Source organism: Bemisia tabaci, chromosome 7, assembly GCF_918797505.1.
Source record: "Bemisia tabaci chromosome 7, PGI_BMITA_v3".
NCBI classification, from domain to species: Eukaryota; Metazoa; Arthropoda; class Insecta; order Hemiptera; family Aleyrodidae; genus Bemisia; species Bemisia tabaci.
The window spans coordinates 19175222-19181722 of record NC_092799.1 but is presented as its reverse complement, the minus strand read 5'-3'; positions in this window follow the sequence as shown (position 1 = coordinate 19181722).

Genomic DNA, 6501 nt, shown 5'->3' with positions numbered 1-6501 from the left:
CAACAGTGCCAATCTTTAGACTGATTTTGCATGGAATGACCCTGCTGCAGGCCATGATGAGGCCATGTTTACGAGTGCTCCTCGTAATCGGCTTGCTTGTTCAGGAAGAGACCACAATTCGAAGTCAGCTTGCCAGTTGACAGGGAGAGGCTGCTTCAATTAAGGGACCAGCATGCCTGGCAACTGGGAGAGGCTGGGTTGGCGCATAATGCAGGCCATGGTGGGGCCATGTTTACGAGGGCTCTTCGCAGTCGGCTTGCTTGTTCATTAAAGGAAAAATGAGAGGCAGCAAATGTTGGCTTGCCAGTTGGAAACAGAAAGAGACCACAATTCGAAGTCAGCTTGCCAGTTGACAGGGGGAGGCTGCTTCAATTAAGGGACCAGCATGCCTGTCAAGTCAACTGGGAGAGGCTGGCTTGGCACACGATGTCCATGAGTTTTTCCGCGTCTAGAAATCAGCTTGCCCGTTGGCAGGGAGAGGCTGCTTCAATTAAGGGACCAGCATGCCTGCCAACGGGGAGAGGCTGGTTTAGCGCAGAAAGCATCAGTGTTGGTGGGAACATTCTTCCGAACGACGAAATTGTGGCATCGATGATACTGTAGCGTCGATGAAATTTTGAGGAAAGTCAGCGAGCTGATGTTCAAGTCCAGGAGAAAACGATCGATTTATCCTGCTGCGTTGATTTGATCAACGATCCGTGCGTTGCTGCAACCCAGGTGGCTGAAACGTTGGGCCTAGATTTCCGCAAACTTCAATTCGTGGAACAGTTATATTTTTCAGGGTACAGAGGTGAAAAGTGCAAAATTTCAGTTTCCAAATTGACGGACGCTGAGTGGCGATCCGACCGTGTTGCTTGATTTCTGGTCATAGATATTGCTTCCATCGGCGAGGGCGGGAAAATTATGCGTGATGCAATCTTGCATTTTGATGGTGACTCGAGTATAATCGGGCATCGGGAACAAAATCTCAGCGTCGTAGATGGCTCAGCGAATTTTGAGGACTGAACCAACGTATCAGAGATAACAACAGACTGAGGTGTTGTCTTCAGGCTTGAGTGCCGCGAGAAATGCACCATCAGCAATTTAATTGAAACAGGAACATTCTCGAGATTAAGTCCAGGACTTGTCCTGTCTTTGAATGTCGACACAGTTTAGAGCTGCGGTTGCCGCGACTTCGAAAAGTCACGTAAGTAAAGTCACCATGGACCGTTTGAAGAGCCTGCAATATCGTGTGAATACTCAAACTTTGCATCATCGGACGCAAAGATGTGCCAATCGTTTCACGAGGTGAAGTCAGCAATCTCAGCACGGACCGCTTAGAGCGCCTGCAAAAACGTATGAATACTTCAAGCATTGCATCATCGAGCGCGAAGATGCGGCAATTACACAACGCTTACCGTCAAATTACGTAGTTTTCGGCAATGTCTGAACAAGATATTTTCATTGGTTGGTGAATTTTTTGCCACTCCAAAGATTTTGCTCTTTGACAGTATTCAATTGACTTGATATTTGACTTTGAGTTGAACGTAATTTAACTTGATTTGGGTTGGGGGGAAATTCAGCCAACCGATAGTTTCCACGAGAATTTTGTGTAAACATATTTCGTGAGTGTATGGACAAATCTGATCTTACGGTCATTATTCCTTCTCCGAGTACAGAGGAAAATATCTTCTTCATAATGCGTTCATTGACGTGTTTCATGCATTTTTCATTTGACAATCAAGTTTTGGGCGAAATCGATGAGGCAATAATTCAACAGCACTTGGTCGTGGGCATAATTATGCGATTCTAATTGCTGTTTTAGGTTTTAAGTCAGGAAATAATCACTAACAATGCAAAAATTATGATGCAGCATGGGGTGACGAGACCCATTTCCGCTTTTGAAAATACCAGCGAGCATTATTACTGTGCAAGATAAATAAATCGTGCAAAATTACGATGTCAAAAAGTTGAGGAAAATTTCAGTCGAATTACGACAGAGCACAACACCGCACTAAATGTAATTCAATCTAGTTGCTTCGCTAGGATAAAAATTTAACGAATGGTTGAGACGAAATCCGGTTGTAACTCCCGTAAGCACACAAGACGAGATGGGAAAAAGGGCTGGAAACGTTGCGGCGATGGGGATGTTTGGCATGAAACCCACAGACTGGGAAGAATAACGGTACTTTTCTATACACAATGTACAACACAGCATATTAACTAAAACAGTCGTATGAGCATCCAAATGCTGCCGAAACTTCCCCTATGCTACATTCATTTTTAAGGAAAGTTGTTGATTTTTTTTTTTTTTTTTTTTTTTTTTTTTTTTTTTTTTTTTTTTTTTTAAATTTTTAATTTTCAGAAAAAAGTAGAAGAAAGTGTGATTGAATATGCGATATTGATAAAATTGGAAGAAAAACACGTTTTCTTGCAATTTTGTATTTAATCTGAGGAAATTTGGCAGCATCCAAGGGCGAATACGACGTTTTTTCTTAAAAAGGCAGAAGAATAAAACTGCAGACAGCCCCTGCAAGCTATAGGCATTTACATTTTCATACTAAGGTAGAAGAATAAAGCTGCAGACAGCCCCTGCAAGCTATAGGCATTTACATTTTCAATGTCGTGGGCGGCACGAGAATTGGACTTAAGTTTGGGAGTAGGAACTACTGTTTCTAGCTCCTTTTAAAAATAACATATGTGCCATTAGCTCCCCTATTTAAATAGGTTAGTATTAGTATGAATTAGCGAGAAATAATGCTTTATACCAATGATAGCAAAAATATAAACGTTTTTAAAAATGATATTCTATGGCAGTGGCGAGTCTTGGAGGAGTGTCCCGGTGTTTTTTTATTTACTTATTTTCAAAAAAAAACCCACGAATGGATAATAGGTCAAAAGTTTCTTCAAAAATTAATTTTATCAATTTGTTCAAGCTCGCGATAGAAAGATCTCTAGTTCTGTTTGCGCTAAAAACCTCTAGGTGTCTTAAAAATGTTCAAAATGGCTTTCTATAATTTTTTTTTCAGCTGATTTTTCAATTTGAGGCCTAAGTTATTTTTTTCTTCTTTTGCTATAAAAAACTAGCTAGCGTTTTAAAGAAAGAGGTAAAAACAGTTTTTCTTCCGGGGGAAAAAAGTTAATCATTCTTAAATATTACAGGATGCGATTTTGACCATTCTAAGACAAGTCCTAAGTTCCTAGCTCAGTCTGCGATCGAAAAATTGTTCGCATAAATTATGTCTGAAAAATAATAAAATTCCAATTTACTGTGCTATTATGTTGCAACCAATTTCGACCGAAATTCCAGACACTGGGTCTCACAAGTAATTTCTACCAAAAGAAAAAAAAATGAAACTGCTCACACAGCGCTAAGAGTTGATTAAAATCCGGAAAAACCACTTAAACACTGCGGGTAGGAAAAATTAACTTTCACTTACAATGTACACTTATCAATCCTTCTTGAATGCGCGAATTAGTGAACACACAACATGCGTTACGTAATGTACAACATTCACGCATTTTTATTCCAAGTAGAAGAAATGAATTGTTGTTAAACTCTAACATTACACACATATTAAAATAATTAACACATTCAATTTCAGTAATGTCATCGTCAAAAAAAATTCATCATCACCATACGAAACGTGTTTGAACGTTTTCATTTGCCATTACTTCCCTACTCTCCTCGATATTTCAAAAACCGCGTTTGAGTATATAAGTACAAAGAAAAACAAATACAGCTGATGTTTGCATTGCTCGCAAAGCGAAAACTTATAGAGAAAAAAATCAGGCGTCTGAGTCAGGAATCACTGTCAGACCTGTCACGTTTGAATAAAACGCAAGACGACTTAATCAAAATTAACAGGCTGAACGTTCTCAATGTCAGTTACTTATTCACATGTAACAACGGCAATATGCCCAAATCTAATGTTTATAATAATTTTCTTACAAACTGACTTGAGAAAACATTCGGCTACCGATAACGAATTTTTAAAAGTGAGACGTTAAATAAATGACAGTTAGCTGCTGGTACCGAGTGGATCCTGACAAACGTTGGAGCTTCTACGTATGCATGGGCAGAAGGGAGAACATTTTGTGGGAGAAGGGGGGAGGGGCGACTGAAACACAGCTCGTCAGGAGGACATTAAAAAACACCCCGTTAAAGGAAATTGGTGGGGTTCCTCTGCAGTTAAGAAGAGGAGCCCAGGGGATTCATTTAACCCCGGGGGGGGGGGGGGGGGCCTTTCCCGCAAATTTTTGAAAAATAGAGTCGCCTCAGGAGCAACTTTAAGCTGTCCTTACTATCCTTACTATCACATTACACTACACCTGGCCCCATTTAAGTTCCGCCCTCATTTCTATACTTTCGAAACAATAGAAACGCGTTTCAAATTGAGGACGATGAGGACGATGAGGACGGGGATGGGTTAATTTTTTAAATTCAAAATTATTAGAATTGAAGTTCTAGGAAACTAAAAACATGACGAAAAATCCGAAAAACCTACGCTCTGCCAAATCGACGGCCGATCCATGTTGCTTGGATGCGTAAGCTTACACAAGCCTGATTCAAAAGGAAGGATGCCTTTCATTGAAGAACTTGATCCATAAAGTTTAATCTAAAATAATTACTCTCTCTAATTGTATTCAAACTTTATACCAAACTAGAGCGAGTTTCAAACACTAAAGTACCTCGCAAATTGATTGGTTGAATGATGCTATTTCTTTAATAGAGCTAAGTTTGATATAACATTCCTACGTCGTATAGAATCCTCGGCAGAACAAAAGTGTCGACACCGATAATACGAAAGACTTCATAATAGACTTCTATAGAGTCAGCTGATGATTGTGGCCCAGGTAGCCATCGAAACGCGTCCGAGAAATTATCAAAAAGTGAAAGCGTCAGTTTTTCAAATTTGAAAGTTTTAATACTTCATAGTAACCTCGAAAACTTCAAGTGCATGGAGACCTCAAACGATTCTACTTCGAATTTTTTTCACCATTTTAAGGCGACCTCGAATTATAATACTTCGGATTTTTTTCAGCACTTTTGAACTGCACGATGCCTAAGTTCGATTACTTAGAGTTAATAATATTCCGCTCTTCTATTCCTCCCTTAAACTCATTTATTGAAGTCTGGAGCATGAACGTCCATTAAGTATAGGTATAAGGATGCGAATTGGAGAGACACTCACACCTATTCCTTATTCAAAATGTTTACATTTTTGGGAGCGATCATAAATTTCGTAACGCTCTGCTCTAGGGGGAGGGGGTATGAGCCTGCGTTACAAGGGGTGAAGGGGTGAAGGGGGGTTCCACACTCCGAGAGAGATTATGTTCTTCAGAAACGAGCCATCTTTCGCTTGATTCAACCACTTTTGCTTGTTACACTTGTGGCTTGGAGTATCCATTTAGTTGCCTCAGACTCTTATACTGTTGTCCTAATTCTGAGAAAGAAGCGTATTACCCATTTTTGTATGGTGTGAAGCCACCTCGTGGAGCTAGTCCTATTTCTCCTCAAGGAATGGTTCAAGTAAGTATATCAAAGCCCTTGTTAATTAATAAAGGACATTTTCTTGTCTTAGACTCAATCCAAGTTTTGAACCTGCACCTAGTGTGTACTTAATTGGGAATAAAAATATAATTTCCTAATAAAACCTCCATGAGCTAGTAACTGTATTCTAACGATAACTTGACGTAAATTTTTCGATCGAGCTGTTCAATTCGCAAAATTTCAATCGAAAAAATGTAGCATGAATATATATTGATCCAAAGTGGAACACGTGTGCAGGAAATGTGTAGTCCTAAAAAACTCCTCGGTTGACAGTGCTAGAAGCAACAAATATGTACTGCAACAACAGATGGGCTCCTGGAAAACATTAAGTGACGGGCCACTTGTGGAGGGGGGGGGGGTCCGCTTGGAAAAGGGGAGGTTCGAGGACCCCCCCCCCCCCCCCGGTAATTTTTTAAAAGTGAAGGTAATGAAGATGCAATTTAGAACTAACTCAATACAAATTTCAAGCCTTTTCAATAGCTCCGATTGCTGAACATGACTAACAAATTTAAGAGAAGAGATGGACCAGAGGGGCCCGTGAGACTGCGAGAGAGGGCCCAAAGTGTGTTCAAAACGTAAAAATTATGCTTACTCGTGAGTTCCAGAGACAGATTAACAAATTGCTCCGGTGCCCCAAAAATTTTAGAGCCACTGGAGCCACTTTGACCCCGATGCGCCCGGGCCGCCTCGGGATTAGAGTCTCCTTTATCCCCCCCTCCCCCCCTCTTCCTGGACGGCCCTGAGCAAAGGTAAATGAAATAGTAGTGGTCGAATAGCAGTAGTAGTAAAAATATTGCATAATAATAATGTAAAAATATTGATCTCTGTATAAAAGCAAAGCTAAGCTTTGCCCTGAGTAAAGGTAGATGAAGTAGTAGTGGTAGAGTAGCAGTAGTAGTAGAAATATTGTATAATATATGGATATATGTTTTTAAAAAAATTAAAAAAAAAAATTCACAAAGCCTGCA